General features: G+C 44.6%; 1 protein-coding gene across 1 annotated transcript in view; it reads left to right on the forward strand.

Moving 5' to 3' along the window:
* The window catches only part of LOC146798270 (uncharacterized), a 673832-nt gene that overhangs the window by 137771 nt on the left and 516165 nt on the right, over positions 1-19896 (forward strand). The gene's annotated exons all lie outside the window — the stretch shown is intronic.

Raw genomic sequence — 19896 nt, forward strand, 5'->3', positions numbered from 1 at the left:
GTATTTAAACAATTTGACTGGTTTGAGAGCCATATGCCCCTACTTCCATTTGCATGCCTGACCCGGTTAACTATCCCCTGATTGAGGCAAAGGAATTACTGGCAGCTCAAGTTGGAAAATTAAGTTGTTTTGATTATAAGGAATATTTGGCTAGTGCTCATGCTGAACGTGATAATGCAGGATCCCTTTTGAAATGGCATATTAATCCCCAAAACATAGAAATCTTTGATTCTAGAACTTGACTTTGCTGCAGGTGTAGGATTATATAATCAATGCTCATTTCTGTGAATATTGATCTTATCTATATACTCCAGTGCCTAGAACACCACCTCTGGCATTGAGGATTTTTTTTTATCAATAAGCCGACTGCGGGTCCTCTTGCGTGAGGATGCAGATGATTTGGGAGGGGAGATCTAATTATGCAAGAAATTGGAACTGCCATAAAAAATATGGTGCATGGTAAGCTTCCTGGAGAAGATGGTTTAACTATAGAATTCTTAGCTGCACACAAGAATAAATTGGCTCCTAGATTGGTGGAAATTTATTCTACATCTTGGAAAACTGGACACCTGCTGATGTGAGGCGCTGTTCATTCCTCTTTTGAAACCTGGTTGCTCTTAAATGGAAGTTAGATCCTATTGTCTATGCTCAATGTAGATTATAAAATTCTAAGTCGTGTTCTGGCGAGCAGACTGTTAGCACATATGCCCTTTTTAATTCATACTCATCAAGCTGGCTTTATTCTTGGGCATAATACGGCATATAATATTCAGGGGTTTGTGTCTCTCTTGAATGATTTTGTGGATAAGGAGAGACCAGCTGTCATGGCGATAGACATTGAGAAGGCCTTTGACAGTTTAAGATGGGAGTTCTTATTTTCTGTGATGGCCCTCGAATGGGTTTGGGTGCAAGATTTATTAGCTGGATGAAACTTCTCTATGCAGGTCTTAAGGCGCGGGTGCTTACTGGTGGTATATCTGAAACCTATGAATGTGGGATGCGGGACTAGACAAGGGTGTCCAATGTCCCTCCTATTATTTGCTATTGCAATGTAGCCTCTGATCAGTTGTGCCACCACCGGGAATTTTAATCCTGGGTTGGAGGTCCGTGGGCAAACCCATTTTGCAGCATTATATTCTGATGTTATGCTGCTGTTTCTCTGAGAAGTTGGGATGGATTTGCCTGGTTGTATAGACTTATTAAACTGCTTTGGTATGGTATCTGGGCTACATATTAATTGGCAAAAATCTCACTTGTTTTCACTCTGCCGAGATGCCGCTCAGCCCCTGAATTCACATGGGTTCAATTAGAGCTCTACCTTCATTAAATATTTAGGTGTGAAAATATATCATAGCCAGCAAGATTTATTAGATGGGAATATTGGAGCAGCTGTTGGAACACTTAGAACTAGTATTCGTTTTTTTACAGGCTTACGACTATCTGTGGCTGACAGAATTGCGGTAGCTAAGATGGTTGCGCTAGCAGGGTTGCTCTATTTGTTTAACATGTTGCCATTGGTGGTGACTCGTCCATTTAGGGAATTGGAATCGCTACTTCTGGAATTGTTTTGGGAAACAGGTAGGCGTAGAGTAGCAGTAACAAAACTACAACGCCCTGTAACAGAGGGAGGGTTGGCTGCTCCTGGTCTTGAATTTTATTATCTGGCGGCTCAACTGCAATGTTTAAATACGTGGGTTTACTGTCAAATGAACCATGTGGAGGGTGTTATCGCTCACTGTTTGATTTGTAGGACTTATTGAAAGTCCCCTTGCTTCCTCGGCGGAGACTGCATGCAATTTCCCAAGACCTGCTAGAGATACAGCAGTGCTGGCGACATTTCCTACAGCAAACCCGAGTCCAGGTAGCCTATTCGCCTGATATGCCATTGAAATGGTTGAAAATAGTGGCCCAGGTAGGAGCGTTGGCAGGGATTGAAAGAGGGACTATCTTTGGGGTTAACTGTGTTGGGGACCTATATAGGGATGGAGTATTGCTTAGGTTTTAAGACTTAGCTGAGGAATTAAATGTACCTCGAGGACCAATTTTAGCACATCGGGCATTGGTTGTAACAATAAGCAATTTTGGGAGAAATTGATAAGCTGAACCTGCTGTGTGTTAACAGTTCTGTACAATAACAGGATGTATAAGAGCGGTCTTGTATCTATATTGTGCAATTCATGCAAATATTATCTCTCTCACGGAGTTGAAAATAAAATGGGAGAGAGACTTAGAGTGCAAAATTAATGATATGGACTGGGATAGGATTGTAGGGCATATACCAGCTGTTTCGAGAAATACTAAGTTTAAATTAATTAATTTCTATATCCTGCATCGAGCTTATCTTACACATGGCAGGGTCAACAAGTTCTGTGTGACTGCTGCTACAAAATTCCCTAGATGTGGGGAGTTGGGGGCAGAAATGTTCCACATGATATGGTCCTGCCCTTCATTAGCAGGGTTCTGGAAGGAAGTAATAGAATATATTAATAGAATTACCTTGAAGGATATCCCTTGTACACCCTTGGTCTGCCTCCTAGGGAGATAACCTCATCCTAAAAATAAGAAAACTACTACTTGATTTAATGACTTGGAGTTGATTTTTGCAAAGCGAGAATTGCCTGTGTACTGGAAATCGGAGCATGGTCCTCAAATTACTAGATGGCATAAAGAAATGGTTAAATGGGCAAGTTTGGAGAGTCCTGTGTTTCATGAGATAAAGAGGATGGGGTAATATTGAAAGGGTTAAAGCATGGGAAAACGTGGTGGATAATTTGTTGGTCCCGGAAGCAGACACAGATTTGTCGAATAGCTCCCCGAGTCCTTGTGGATGAAAGAATGGAAATCTAGTTTAATACTGATGAATTGGGTGATAATGGGTACTGCTGTGATATACTTATCCATTAGGAATATTTTGCCACTTTATTTATGACTGCTTTTCTTGATTAGGGGTAACGTTTTTTTTGGGGGGGGTGATGATTTTATAGTTTTATTGTACTCCTTTTAGTGGACCTAAGATATGTATGAAATGTACAATAGTTGGATTATGCTTGAATGCTTTTGAATGCATGTCATATGAGATTATATTATAGTAATCAGGATATTTCCCCTTTTTATTCTACATTTTAATCAATTCTAATTATCTGTGTACCTTTTTAGAGCAAATTACTGCATATTTAGTACACAGAATTTATGATCTGTATTATATGCCTGTCACTATTGCACCAAGGTCTATTTAATGAAATGAATAAAAATGATTTGAACTCTGACAACGGCAGGTAATATAGAAAGCCCTGAAAAATGCCAGAGACCGCTTTGTAACTTGACAGAAATGTAATCGAGAATTATTGGTGAATGGGATGCATGCACCGTTAAGTGTTGTAACACATCCTCACAAGATATTTTAACCATGGCTTGGGCACCCCGGAAATAAAGAGAGCTCTTTAAACTGGATTTTTGCTTTTTTCCAGATCTGACAATTTATATAGAACGCTCAAACCATGGTTGGAAGAACATACATTTTCACCCTAGACATGTAGATTAAGGTTTACATAGTAGGAGTACGCTAAATTATTATACTGCTACATATGCTTGCATATATACATTGTCGCAGCTAGCTGGTGGAACTCGTCTTCGTGTTTAACGTTTTGACACATATTATAACTTTCGTCTGTTTCTGTTTATTGATCATTGCAGCACATGTTTGCTATACAATAATCACTTTGGTTCAATAAAATTGAAATCGTCCCTTTGTATATTTTTTGTATATCACTCTGAGCAAACGAGTGTCTTAGCAAAGGGTTCTAGGTCTGTCACCAAGGTTCTGTTGGAACAGTGTTGTCATGTTCAGTGGTTGCCAGAACTGTTCGCTCCTGGTCTAGGTTTGGAGGGTTTATGGTGGCACAGTAAACTAGCTAGTCTAAGAGACAACAAATCCTGCAGGGGTAAGTGGAATCAGTCTGGTACCATTTTAAGTTTGTTGTCCACAAATGCACATTTTCTACTAATTAGTGGAAACCACACGACATGGCGCCAACCACATTGGTTAGTTTCTTATTTTGTATGGATCAACTGAGTAGTTCAGTCATTCCTTCTCAGAGTTTACTTACACACCTTTTTACCGGAGACATCAGAGTCGGTAGGGAATATCCTCCTCAGCTGAGTAGGTATATATTATGTATTGATTGTTGGTGATTTCCAGCTCTAAAGGATCTAAATCCCACTGTGTTAGCAGAACTCACCCCTGTCTCCTCTCTTGCCTTGGGTATCGTGGACTTCTACACAGACTAAGGAGCCACGAAGGGTGTTCCATCACGCCATCCACTGTCCCGCTCGCACCACCCTTCCTGGCAATCTCCCCCGGTTCCCTCCTGGAACTGGCTAGTGTATTTAGTCCTTCCAGTAACAGAAGGGTTCAGGTAGGGGTTGCTCCTGTCGTCCCTGTGGGATCCCTCCACAAACACGAGGTAAGAATTGTGGGGGTCTGACAGAATCCGAAGCCCAAGTTTATCATCCTACCCGGACAACATGGAGGGCCCCGACGTTACGTTACAGGACATAGCAGCAATGTTAACGAACATCCAGGCTGAGAATCGGAGCTTACGAAACGATGTCACTGCATTACAAGGACAGTTGGGTGCAGGACATACAGGAGCCTGGGGCGCACCCCAGGGACAACAAACCCGACCAGCCGGAATAGTGAGACCTCCTTTGTTTAACCCATGGGGTCAGGCACCTACCGTCTCGTCAAATCCTCCCCCTGTTCAGGTATTAGCCCAACCCATGGCACAATTGGCCGCACCAGAACGTTATTACGGCGATAGTACAAAGTACAGCATATTCCTCAACCAGTGCCACCTGCACTTCATGGCCAGAACAACTGCCTTTCCGGATGATGCCTCGAAGGTCGCCTTTGTTCTATCCTATTTAGGGGGTGACGCCGCTCAGTGGTCCATTCCCCTGGTAGAGCACGACGAACCTCTACTATATAACTTTCCAGTTTTCAAGGAGACCATGAGACGCATGTTTGCCCGCCATACATTCGTCCAAGCCGCGGACAACGAATTGCTCAAATTAAAACAGGGCAACACTGACTTGTTGCACTACATCACAACGTTCAAACGATTGGTGGTGGAGGCTCACTGGCCAGAAGATAAACAAGTATCAGTGTTCTACAGAGGTCTTCGGGAAGAATTGAAGGATCTCATCTCACAGCTGACGGAACCTCCTGAGGACATAAACCAGTTTATTGATATGGTAGTGAAGCAAAACTATCGCCTGCAAGAGCGGAGAACCGAAAGGTTCAAAGGAAGTGAGACCAGACTCCCGGTGTACAGGGAAACTCCAAAACCCCGTGAAACACCCGAGCCTATGCAGATCGGAGGCGTCCGGGCTCCCTTGACGAAAGAAGAAAAAGAAAAGAGGCGGAAACAGAACCTATGCCTGTACTGTGGCAAAAATGGGCATTTCGTGCGGGATTGCCCTGCAAAGCCACGCCAGCCCAAGGAGAGGAACCCTTCGGCTCTATCGATCACCAGAGAAGAAAGGACGGGAAACGAGACCTCCCAGTAGATAATGGGGTCTGTCTACTGGGACTACACACCGAGAAGACGCCGACCTCGAACACCTGCGCCTGCCACCACCATATGGGTATACCCGTACTCCTTCAGTCGTCTACAGGGTCCTCCTGGCGTGTCATAGCCTTAATCGACTCTGGAGCAACCGGGAATTACATCGATGCACAGTACATGAGGGGGTTGGGCATGCTGACACAAGCCAAGAAGACACCCGAGATAGTCAAGGCCGTCGACGGTACGGACCTAACCTCAGGATTGGTCAGATACCAAACAGAAGATCTGCGAATGGTGTTGGAAAATCAGCATACCGAGACCATCGCCTTCGATGTCATTGATGCCCCTCAGTTCAGGCTGATATTAGGCCTTCCCTGGCTGGTCCAGCACAACCCCTTGATCGATTGGGTTACTGGCAAAACAACAGTGGACTGTTTATTGCGCCCAATCCTGCTACCCCTCCGCGGGGAAAAAGGCGACCCGAGAGGTCCTAGCCTGTATCCTACCTAGAGACGGCATGGGCTTGGTCACACAGGAGTCTATACCCCAGGAATACAGGGATCTGGCCCGAGTGTTTGACGAACAAGGAGCTAATACTCTGCCTCCACATCGACACTTTGACTGTAGAATCGATCTGATTCCGGGATCCACGCTCCCTTGTATTCGAGTTTACTCCCTCACAGAAAAAGAAAACAACCATCTCCGCAACTACCTCACTCAATACCTTCAAAACGGGTTCATCCGTCACTCCAAATCTCCGGTCTCCTCCCCTCTCTTCTTTGTGGCAAAGAAGGCGGGGGATCTACGCACGTGCATTGACTTTCGGGCAATGAATGCCATAACCGTTAAGAACAGGTATCCTCTCCCCTTAATTCCTGACTTACTGGACCAAGTGAAAGATGCGGCCATATATACAAAGTTGGACTTGCGTGGGGCCTACCATCTAGTCAGAGTCCGAGAGGGTGATGAATGGAAAACCGCCTTCCGGACGCGGTACGGGTTATTCGAGTACCGCGTCATGCCCTTCGGACTCTGCAATGCCCCGGCCGCATTTCAGTACTTCATCCACGAGGTTTTACGGGAGTTCCTTGACCGTTTCTGCATAGTATATATCGATAATATACTGATCTACTCTGCGAACACGGAGGAACATCGCCAACACGTACGAGCCGTTCTCCAACAATTGCAACAGCACGGGCTGTACGTGAAATTGGAAAAAAGTGTGTTTCATACCACAACCGTGGAATTCCTGGGACACGTTCTGACACCAGGAGGTGTTCAGATGGATTCCAAAAAAGTCGATGCCATTTTGAGGTGGCCAGCCCCGTCCTCCGTGAAACAAGTCCAGAGATTCCTAGGGTTTGCGAATTACTATCGCCGCTTCATTGATGGTTTTTCCCGGATTGTCGCCCCCATTACCGGTCTTCTGCGCAAAGGGGTGCTGTTCGCATGGAAAGCCAAAGCAGAACAGGCATTCCGCGACTTGAAAGACCAATTCACCTCGGCTCCAATCCTGAAACATCCTGACCCTACACGCCCCTTTATCGTGGAGGCCGATGCCTCGCAAAAAGCCCTCGGGGGAGAATTATCACAGAAAGACGACAAGACGAACATGCTTCACCCAGTAGCATACTACTCCAGAAAGTTGCAGCCCGCTGAATGCAATTACTCCATTGGGGATAAGGAACTCCTGGCCATCAAAGCAGCGTTTGAGGAATGGCGACACTACCTCAAGGACGCCAAACATACGGTGACCATCTTCACCGACCATAGGAATCTACTGTTCCTCCGTTCAGCCAGAGCATTAACGGCAAGACAGCTACGCTGGACCCTCTTTTTTAACGAATTTGATTTCCAAATCACTTACAGACCCGGAAGGGAGAACGCCAAAGCCGACGCCTTGTCACGAATCGAGGAAAACGGAGACCAGAAACCCTCCACAGAACCAGTACCCGTTATTCCCCTCCGCTGCTTTCAGGGTGCAGTTACGTCTTCCAACTTCTTGACACAACTCCACCAAGAGTTACAACAGAAAACCAGGGACGACTGGGCCGGAGACGTCCAAGGGCTCACAGAAAACAACGGATTCCTGTTCAAAGACGGGCGATACTATTTACCGTTGCTCACTCAACAACAAGCAATGGTCCTGTGCCACAACCACCCCCTAGCTGACCATCCAGGGTATCAAAAAACCAAGGAATTACTGCAGAGACACTTCTGGTGGCCAACCCTTAACCGCGACACACAAGCCTATATCGCCCGCTGTGCCATCTGTACTCAAGGAAAAACGCTCTCACAACCCACAGTAGGGTTGTTACACCCCATTCCGGTTCCGCACACTGTCTCGATGGACTTTGTGGTAGAGCTCCCTAAGACCTCCACAGGACACACTACCATTCTTACAATTGTTGACCACTTGACAAAAATGGCGCATTTCATACCTCTAACGCATCTACCTTCAGCGGCAGAACTGGCAGTCCTGTTCATGCAGAACGTGGTACGGTTACATGGCATCCCATTGGTTTTGATAACGGACAGAGGTACTCAATTCGTATCCAGATTCTGGACAGAAGTCTGTTCGCTTTTACAAATGGAAGCCTGTTTATCGTCCTCCTACCATCCCCAAACTGATGGCCAGGCCGAGCGAACAAATCGCACTATGGAACAATACCTCCGTTGCCTGCTATTGTCCATGGAAACCGAATGGTCCAAAGTTGTGTGGATCGTAGAGTACGCCTAAAATAACAGCAAACATGTGGCAAAAGGGGTTCTCCGTTCTATTGTCTACAGGGATATCATCCCAGAACGACTCCCTGGGTGGAGGCTCAGACGTGTGGAGTACCTACTGTTCAGGAACACCATGCTTCCCTCCGCACCATATGGCAACAAGCTCGTTTTGAACTCGCAAAGGCCAAAGAATACTACAAACACAACGCCAATAAACACCGACAACCCGAACCAGCCTATGTAGTGGGAGACAAGGTGTGGTTATCCATCCAGAACCTCAACACGCATGGACCCAAGAAACTGTTGCCCCGATACGTAGGTCCCTATCCCATAACCCAGATCATCAACCCAGTGTCCATGAAACTTTCACTACCGTCTCACATGAAAATACACCGTGTCTTTCATGTTTCCCTCTTACGCCCTGCACATCCAGACAGCTCATTGGCTGAACCCCCTCCTCCTGTTCCCGTGGAAGACCACGTGGAATACGAGGTTCGGGCCATTCTTGATTCCCGCAGAACTAGGGGAAAACTGTTTTACCTAGTGGACTGGAAAGGTTACGGCCCGGAAGAACGCTCCTGGGAACCCCTGTCACACGTCCGTAATGCTCCTTCCTTAGTCAGAGCCTTTCATGCCCGACATCCCCAGAAACCTCGCCCTGTTACCCCTCTTTGACCGGATGGGTTGGTCTGTTTTCAGGGTGGGTGCTGTCATGTTCCCTTGCGCCCCTCACCAGCGAACCGGAAGCAGGGCACTCATTACTCGACACTGGACTCCTCCCCCTGGTTGTTCCCGGCAGGTTGCTGTCTAGTCTTTCGGCGTCGCGTAGTGGACGCCGCCGGCCGGCCGTCACTTCCGGTCACCTGGGCATATCACAACTGAAAACGGCAGGCTCGGCGCTTCGGATTCCTTCACTGAGCTTCGTATGCACGCAGGAGCGTAGCGAAGGCTCTTCCAGCAACCGGACAGTCGGTCCGGACCGCGCAAGGGCGCCCAAAGATCCCGCCTATTTTCACTCGTACTTGGCACGGAGCCGCCATATTCCTTGTTACCTCCCCAGAGCGCAGTGGCGCTTTCCTTTGCTGAGACGACTCATGCGACGGCACGAAGTCGCCATAACTGCTTTGTTCACCCCAGAGCGCAGGGGCGCTTTTCCTTTGCCGAGACGACTCGTGCGACAGCACGAAGTCGCCATAACTGCCTTGTTCACCCCAGAGCGCAGTGGCGCTTTTCCTTTGTTGAGACGACTCGTGCGACGGCACGAAGTCGCCATAACTGCCTATTTTCTCCCCCAGAGCGCAGTGGCGCTTTCCTTTGCTTTGACGACTCGTGCGACGGCACGAAGTCGCCACAACTGTCGTTTCTCCCTCTAGCGCAGTGGCGCTTTCCTGGATCTTTTCTACTAGCGCAGGAGCGCTCGTACCCTGGCCTACCTTCTGGGTCTTTTCCTTTGGTGATCTTCACAATCCGCAAGGACCTCGTTGATGTCATCGCCTGTACTTCCTCAGCGTAAGAACACCTCGCTCACAGGTAACCAAGAAGAGAGTCCTGCTCCACATAGTATTGTGTCTCCCCCAAACGCTCGGGGGATGTGCATGTTCTGGCTAACCCCAGCGCTGTAGTCACCCCTGTCTCCTCTCTTGCCTTAGGTATCGTGGACTTCTACACAGACTAAGGAGCCACGAAGGGTGTCCCATCACGCCATCCACTGTCCCGCTCGCACCACCCTTCCTGGCAATCTCCCCCGGTTCCCTCCTGGAACTGGCTAGTGTATTTAGTCCTTCCAGTAACAGAAGGGTTCAGGTAGGGGTTGCTCCTGTCGTCCCTGTGGAATCCCTCCACAAACACGAGGTAAGAATTGTGGGGGTCTGACACAAACATTGAATGCAGTCGTGGGTAATGTTCCCTCTAAGAGGGAAGACATTCAGTTTTGGATTACACAAAAAACAAACCAGCTTGAAGCACCATTTCCCCATACGGGTTCGCAGGAAAAACACAGGATACTAACCATTTACTTGCCAATGGGGCTGGCTCCCCCGGTAGAGGACTGTGCCACTTTGGGTGCAGTCTTCGCTGCAATATATGTAAATGTAAATGTATATACCAGAACACATGGTACCTCTTCTTTGGCAGTTGTATCTGAAGTATTAAAACGGGTCCAGAATGAGCACGGGGCAGCCACTGCCTGAAATTAGGGATGAAATTGATGGGCAATTTTGTCTCAGTATCAGCAATAATGTTGATCAGCATTACAATGGAAGCAGCAGCGTTAGCAATACGCCAGTGCCTAAGTGAGTTGCCTCCTGGGCAGCAGGAGCGTAAATTACCTAAAATTATTGAAAAAACCTTTGCTATGTTGGGTAGGGATAATTTGGGAGCCAGACCAGGGAAACCACAATTAAAAAGTAATTCTGAAAAGGATCACTCTAAGCAAGTACCTGACTCTTCAACGAAAAAAAAGTGGGATAATTAGAAAAACAAGGCGAAAACAAGATCACAGGGTGGGTCTCTTACACAGGAATCTAAAATTGTAAAAAAAAATTGTAAATTGATACTTGTGTAGCGCACTACTCACCCACAAGGGTCTCAAGGCACTTGTACGAATACCCCTGTGGAACCCATCCTGGCTTTCCCTGTGAGGCGTCCACTCCTGGGCACCCCCAAGGTGGAGGCCAGGCATCCTTAGCGTTGTGGGGGCCGTTGTGGAGATTAAGCAAGCTATTGCCCAGAGTTGCAGAGTGGGACTCCATGATTGGAATAGGCACCGAGGCGAGAATTATCAGGTCCGTGGAATTTTTGAGGCCAAGACCCGCCGAGGCGGGGAATTGAACCCTGGTCCTGGGCTAGACCTCTGCATCAGGGTCTGCCGCTCTAATCATTGAGCCACACTTCTCCACTGGAAATGTTACAACTTACGCAACCGTGAAAATGTTAAGCCGCCTGATAGGTGTCAGGATACTGATGCACGTACCCCTCGTTCCTTCCAGGATTTATCCGGTAATCGTTTGGAGAGAGGAAGACAATCAGAGCGCAGATTAGAAGAGCACGTGAAATAAAGGAAGGACTCTCAACACTTGTCTGACTATATTATAAAACCGGAAGACTAAACTTAAAACATCTAAACCTCAATTTAAAAAGAAGCTTGCCAGACTTGAGATCAGGCACGCCCCGGATATTAAGGACTATGCTTCTGAATGGGGAATGGGCATTGAACATGGGCGGTCTTTAAAGAAGACTGCTTTAGAATGTTCATGAAGGTCGGATTCTAATTGTAACAAGGAACAGGTGCAGATAATTATCTTGATGAGGCTGCCTTCTAAAAGGTGCTTTAGAATGTTCACAAATGTCACGTTCTAATTGCTTATTGCAAGGAACAGGTGCAGGGGATTAATTTGATGAGGGCTGTGTTCCGGAAGGTTCACATTGAGGTTATTTATGCCAGTTGCTTGATGCTTATTCTGGTGCACTTTCTGGATGTTCCCGTAGCACCTGAAACCTGCCTTTGCATATGCAAGGTAAAACATTTGTAAAAGCTATTAAGTGTTTCAAAAACCAGGTTGTACCAGCTGTAGCTAGCTATTAACAACAGCATATAATATGGTCAAAAGTCAGGGTTCAAGACGTTTGTTCATTCAAAAGTGTTGGGTGCAATGATGAGAGTCATGCAGATATATTGTGATAGTCGCGAGAAGTGAGCTTTGGCAGGAATCCTAACACTGGCTACCTGATTTCGTAATACATTGCCTAAAGGTGGAAACAGTTATTTTACCTGCCTTTTCCAACCTCGTTCCAGAATCAATTAAACACTCATACTCCAGGGAGTGGGCCTTTAGTACTAGCTTTTGTATTTTACCGCAACCATGTGGAATGGAATGACGGTTCACCTTTTGACATTCCATTGAGGGTAACCCCACCACCTCAAAGACAATATCCAATAAAAAACAAAGCAAAACCACAAGTTAGGGAAATTCTACAGCAACTTGAATACCAAGGTGTAATAGAAAGTTGCAACTTCTCAATGAATAATCCTCTGTTTCTTGTAATGAAACCAAATCAATCATATCGTCTAGTATTGGATTACAGACATTTAAACTCTGCTACTTGCACATTTATAGTATAAAACGCATAAAGTGCTGCACTAATGAATAACATTGTGCGCAAAAAATATTAAACACTAGATATTTCAAATTGATTTTTCTGCTAAAATTAGCACCTGTAAGCAGATATTTGACAGCCTTCACCGAGCTAGGTTCTGAAAAGCAATTTTGCCGTTTACCACAGGGGTATAAGAATAGCCCTGGGCCGTTTTCAGCCAAAGTTAGAGAATTTCCTGAAAATGTTGATGATCATGCATTATCATATGTAAGGGTGGGCGTAGTTCGCGAAGTAGCACTTCGCGAAGCTACGCAAAGTGAAGTTCGCACTACGCGAGCTACGCGTAGCACTTCGCGAACTGCGAAGTAACATGTTCGCACTGTGCAAGATGTTGTTTTCAATGATTGCACAGTGCGGACAAGCAACCGGCACTGTGCAATCATTGAAAATGGCATCTTGCACAGTGCGAGCTGTAGTTTTCTGCTGCTCGAGTAGATTTTTACTCGAGCTGCAGCTTTCTCAACGCGAACTGGTAGTTTCTCATCGCGAGCGGTCGCGAGCATACGCGACCCCTCGCAATGAGAAACCTGACCTCCTCGCGTTGGGAATCTCGCCGGGAGGTTTATTTTCCATGCTCGCGATCGCGAACAAGGAAAAAGTCTCGCCAGGATGTCATTTTGCTTGCTCGCGGTCGCCAACTTGACGTTGAGGACCGCGAGCAAGCAAAAAATGACCGCAGCACTACGCAACACTACGCTACGCGTGTTCGCACTGTGCTACGTGCAGTTCGCGTAGTGCGAAGTAGCGCGAACTTCGCAAACTACGCGAGCGTAGCGTAGTGCTTCGCCCAGGCCTAATCATATGTTGAGGACATATAGTTAACGGACTATGACCTGATGGAACACTTGACTGCAGTTGACAGCTTAGTCTTGGGTTTTGCTCACACTAGCTATAGATTTAATTTAAAAAACTCGAAGATCGCTCACCTCAGTATCCTATTTTTGGGATACAAGTTGTCAAGTGAAAGCAAAAGCCTGGCAACACATTTTTTTTTAGAAAAATCTGTGTTGCTCCAACCTCCATTGACTCTGAAAATACTACAATCCATATTTGGGGTCCTAAATTTCAGCAAAACATATATTCCAGATGACGCAGCATGGGTGAAACTGTTCTGCGACTTAATCCTTCTAGACTTTTAAAGCGCAGACATTGGACACAAGAACACACAGAAACTTTTACATGATAGCTTTCAGACACTTATACACACTTGAAAACACAACAAACTTGTTGATCCGTGTAATTGCGGGTACATAAGGCTACACATACGTCACATTCAATGGAGGTGACACTGTACCAATTGCTTATAAATCGCACTTATATACTAATGTTGAAATGCATTTTGCACCTACTGGAAAAAATCCTGACAGCATTACAGACAGCTGTAGGGAGAAACTGTGCCCTGGCTCAAGGGAAACAAATTATTGTCGTGACCCAAGTGCCAACCTTTGAGGTGGTTACCAGAACAAGCTTTCCGAATGCTAAGGCTCCACATCCACGATGGCTACAATGGTCAAACTCCCTCCCTGCAACAGATGTAGACTACAGATTTGATCCTACATTACAAAACAAGCATTTTTGAAGTATGAACAAGAATATCGTATGCCTAAATAAATTATGCCTCTAAATTGCTAGGACTACATCATTTAAACTGATGGTTCTGCTCAGCCTTCTGTAGGGACCAAACACAAATATTCAGCCGCATGCGCAGTTGTTAAAGGGCGTATGCAAGATGGAGTTTTCCATCCTGAAAAAACGTACACACAGTCACAAGGCGATTGCACGGCTGGTAGAACTAAAGGCTCTAGTACTAGCACTACAGAACACGAAGCTGGATTCCCCACACTTATTGTGTGTGTTGTATTATTGTGTACAATCATATAATGAGTACCTTCATTATTGGAGCCAGACTGGATTCAGGGACTTGAAAGGCTGCACAGTCAAGCACAAGTTGCTTTGTAGCAGGAGGTACAGCTAAAAGAATGCTTGCCATGGGCTCATGTCATTCATACATTGAGTCATCCACGTGTTTGTGTTCTCCTTGCATTCAATTCACTGGCTGATGAAGCTGCAAAGGCAACAGTTCGAATCGCTCACACTACATTTATAATATACATGTACCATACATCAGACCAGTGTTGTTAATAATGTATTGATTTTTTAATATAAACATTTTCCTTTTTTTGGGTTTTCATTTTTTTTGGTTGAAAAAACATATATAATTATAATAGCTAACAATGATAAACACATGAACAATCTGTGAGCTCCACATGTACAAAAGATCACAAATGAACCAAATCGTCACAGTGAAAACAATGACAACAGTAAGTTTACTACATCACAAGTTTAGACAAGACAATCCCATACATTCATATTGAGAAACCGTATATATATATCAAGACATGAAATACACATACATAATGGAATCTTTGAAGATAAAAAAATATATATATATGGCGACATGGTGGTGAGCTAATAAACATCACTATCGACGAATCTGGGTCTGCTCTTGCTTTCCGGCAACACGAAGGAGTTAAGGCAAGGATCATTGATATATATTTAGTTCTGTGGCAGTTGCCATCCAATCTGCACTCATTGAGAAAGCATGTATATGGGGCTCGTGTAGTATAGGGCCAAAGTGAAAAAAGAAAAAAGAAAAAACGAAAAACAAGCTGTGACCAGCGCTTTGAATTGTGCATACTAGAATCCCTCTTCACTGTTTACCAACGAAGTGTATTTAAACTCCAAGTCACTTGTTCCCCACAGCTGCATATGATTAAGACACCATTGTGTTGAAACGCGTTATGCTTTTACTTTCACGCTGCCTGCTCAATAAAATCTATTTGACTGACCTCTCGACTGGATGGGCTTGTATTTCATGCTGGATGGTAGCGTGATTTTTCATGTGGAATATTTGGGCGGTGACGACGCCAGCAAGCCCCGACCCGCTAGGAAGGGCGTCCAATTCGTCAAAGCTTCATGTGGAGATATATATATATATATATATATATATATATATTTAGTTCTGTGGCAGTTGCCATCCAATCTGCACTCATTGAGAAAGCATGTATATGGGGCTCGTGTAGTATAGGGATAGTTTGCGGAAGACATTGTGACGTGAAGGGTTAATTAGATTGAACAGTGTAGATGAGCGGTAATTCATGCAGAGAACCTGAACACTACAGAAGATTCACGCTGTTGCGTCTAAGCTTATTTTTCAGCATTCCACAGACGTGACTGTATGCAGCTGGTATGCTATTTACAGTTCACTAAGAACCTGCGGGAATTGTGGCAGAGTTGCAGGTGAAGGTTAATTTGACCCTGAGAAAGAGTTCAGGTTAAAGCGAAGAGCGTCAGGGCAGCCAAAGGATATGTTCTGATAAAGCTAGATATTGCGAGAAAGGGACAGAATATGAAACAAGCCAAGCTTCAGGATATTTAAAGACAGAGGCACGTGTAGGAGACTGAAGCTCGCAGATGGAGTTGTGTAAACTCCTATCACCCATGTAGCTGCCTCCTTGGCCATGCTATTCCTTGGCTGTGATGCTCGAAAGAGAAAGGGACTCTAGAGAAAGGAGAGGGCTTCCCAGCACTGTGAATGAGTTAAGTTCCACCTAGGAATGAAGGGCCTTTATTTCACTGCTTTATTCTATTGATTAAAGTGTCAGTGTCGTGTCTGTGATCAAATGTATTATGCTTGATTCTGACTCTTATACTTACGGGATTGCTTTGGATATTCCAAGGTAATGCAGTAGCTATTGTGCATTTCATAGCCAGCCAATTAATGTTGTTTTGCAAATCAAGAGCAATGGAACGCTAATTCAATTGTTGCATAGTTGTCATTTGGGTATTAGTAGGCTTTGCTGTTTTCTGTTTCTATTTCTGGTAAATTTCGGTGTTTTTTTTTTCAGTGTTTTCAAGTGATTTCAATACCTTAAAAAAACAGTCGTTATCAGTGGTTTCACATTTTCGCGCCACTTAAAACAACAGGAAAAGTGTTTTTTTCTGTTTTTATGGAATGTTTTGCTTTTAATATTGCTTGATTTCTGCACTGATGGAACATGGTATATAGACGGTGCACGTTTAGTGTACATGAGGTCCAAATAGATTTTTGCAAATTAAACTTATTGTAGTACACCATACAATACTTCTTCAGTGAGTCTTTGGTCATGTGTGCTCGCTCATTCCTTCCCATTTAACCTTCTGTGAAAAGGCCCTTTGAACATTGGCACTTGAGAAGGGCAATGCCAAAACAGCCAGTACACAATTTGGTAACTATGGCGACTGACATAGCTCTCCATGCCAATACTGGTGAACTTGAAGATTGCTATTCGCAAGGCAGGTTCTACAACATTTGCATTGAGCTGGGCGCTTATGCATTCAGAGTTATTGAAGCAGTCAAAAATGAAGCAGCACTTTTGAAACTACGGAGGAAATTCCCCTTTACTGAAGGGATCTAGAACTTGCACAGAGTACCACAGTGAGGTTTCATTGACTATGAATGCCATTGGTGGTGAAGGGACATTTCTATGCATCATTGCAAGCCATTTCTCATACATTGTAAAATAAATGTTCCTGAATTGCTCAACATTGCTTTGCTTGCCAAGTGGCAAGCACTCTAAAATGCAACATGTTGCAGTGCCAAAGTCACTAAAGGTGTCACCCAGCCTACTCTCAAGGAGATGTTTCACATCTACTCCAATTATGCTGAACACTTGGCAGATAAGGGTTTTTTCAGACTCTAGTTTTTTTATGATGTCCACTACAGCAGTTATGTTTTCCTGTAAAAATCTAATAATGCAATAGAGTGAAATCTTTTCACATCACTATCAATATGCCACCAAAGATCCTCACATTTCTTGCCTTTGGCATCATCACTTGCCAAAAATTCTGCAAACGGTTGCCACATGGATATTATAGCATTCCTAGCCCCTTCGACTGAGAACCATCAGCTAAAGGACACAGTTGGGGTGACTCTTTCTTTGATGCCACACAAAGCACGAAATGATAAATATTTGCGTTTTAGTTCCTGCACATAAGAAAACAGTGCACCAGAATAGATTAAAAAGTCAATAGCGTCCCCCATTAACTCTGAAGATTATAAAGATGCTTTCAGCATACCATCTAACAAGTGGCAAGGATCTCCTTCAGGGAATCACTTCAGCGCGGGGCTCAATTTTGACAGGTCATCCCACTCCTTTTTCATATACATAGCTGAATCACTGCAAAATACAAACAATATCACTCCAATCTTTGTTGAACTCGGAAAGAACCTTTTTTGCAGAGCATTCCAAGTGACACTGCGTTCCAAATTTTCCAAAAGTCTGGTGTCATGTTTTCACCACTATCCCAGATGCTTGGTGATAGCTCTCTTTATACATATACTTGTCACTATACCTTGCATTGAATGTTTAAAGCCTGAGGTGTTGGAAATTCACCTACTATCAATACTGACCCACTAGAAACTGTGGGCTGATGTATTAAGGGTTTTTACATATTCACTGTGGGTAAATGTGATGACACATATTAGGAAAGATTCTTATGAAACCAGCCATTTTATCAGTAAAAGAATCAAACGCAGTCAAAATATCAAATATGATTTTGATATTTCCTGATTCTATAAGTTAATGAAATAATTAAACAAGACCTAAACATGCTTCTGAACCCTGCATCTTTGGACCAAAGACCACAAAAATGAAATAAGCAAAAGGAAGAAGAAACAATATTTTAGTGGCATCCCTAAACAACAAAACTCAAGCAGAATAATGTTAGCCGAGTCTTATTTACTGCTAGCTTGTATAACAAAGTTGCATTGTATTGGCCCCTTCTGGAAAAAGAAAAATGACTCTTTCACTCTATTTTTCCTTTCTTTGAATGGCATTTAGTTTGGGGTTGTGCAGGGTTTTTTCAATGTTTATATGTTTTCACTGGTGAGGGCTATTTCTCTTTCAGTGGGGTTTTATCAGTTATTATAGGTTTAAAACTAAAACCCCACAGCCTAGATATTAGTTACTGAGCAGCCGAGCTTTTTAAATGCTATTTTAGTGAACTTCATACTTGTGTATACAATCGTAGTATATTTAGTGAATCTGATCTTTTGATTATTTTAATTCATTATAACATGATGTGCGTAATTTCCATGTTTTTGTGCTAATACATATATTTACTTACTGTTTCATTAAAGCTGATTTGTGCACACTATTTGTGTATTGCTCCTCATTGAGTGTCCTTAGTGACTTATATCAGATTGTTTGGATTTGGTGTCAGCTGCCTGTCCACTTCAGGGCTCACAACATTCTTCAGTTACTGGTAAAGGGCCCACGAATCAGCAGAACGTCAGTTTGACTGACTTTCTGCTGATTCGTGGGTCCTATATCAAAAGTGCCCATCTATGTCTGGCTCTGTATTTGGATCCCCTTCAGCCCAGACATCCTGTTATTGTGGATTTCCTCTTTTACACAAGAGAGTGAGAGAGAAGCAGGTCAGTTTCAAACTCCCAAATACAGTCTTAGCCCCGATCTTTTCACGTTTTTATTCATACCCCAGGTACCCTCTGAATAAAACATATTGTTTGGGTATACCTGGAGGTATTTTTACCATCACTCATCTGGTTCCCTGCATAACCAGCACTTGCTTTATACTACGTCCCTGCCCTATTCCACAGTGTGTCATTCGCAGCTATCATATGATTGGATCTTCATAGCTACTATGTTAAGTGTGTTACCATTATCACTCGTGACCCTCGTGGGCATGTGAACTGTTAAAAAAGAAACCAAACCCTTCCCACGCCATGCCGTACCCAACTAGGCATATGTGGCCTGCTTCCCTCCCACTAGCAATTACTAGAACATATAGAAGGAAAACAACAGTTGTGCAATAATGAGCACTAATTAACTTGTGATAAGTAAGCGTGAACGCATTGGGGCGGATGTTGCTTGCCAACACTTCTGTGTGCCACTGTGCCGCACCGCCACTAGCTAATCGCAACGAGACTACCACTGAAGGGAAAAGATCTCCTGGGGAGCCTCACAAACAGTTCCTGAAACATAGTGTCTCTCGCACTAGAAGGCACCGATGACTATCACCACGGGTCCCGCTTATGCAGATAAGAACCAGCAGATTAGTTCATCTTTTCACGGATTGGCGGTAGGAACAGATATTTATGATCCACAGTAGTGGAGACCCCATTGGAGATCCAAGTTCGAAACCCCTCAGACCCCTTCAGATTGTCGTCACGTGAGGGAGTTCTCTTGTCTTCCTCAGCGGCGCCTCCCTGTCTCTATAGTTCAGCAGCTTCGCTATGACAGGCCTTGGAGGGGCACCCGGGGAGGCTTAGGCCCCAGCGTTCGGTGCGCGCGCTCCACGACGAACATGGGGGAAAAGGTGGCGGCACCCAGCAGAGTAGTTAGCAGTTTTTCTGTGAAGACCTCCATGTTACCTATTGCAGTGG

The sequence above is a fragment of the Triturus cristatus genome, chromosome 9, assembly GCF_964204655.1.
Source record: "Triturus cristatus chromosome 9, aTriCri1.1, whole genome shotgun sequence".
NCBI classification, from domain to species: Eukaryota; Metazoa; Chordata; class Amphibia; order Caudata; family Salamandridae; genus Triturus; species Triturus cristatus.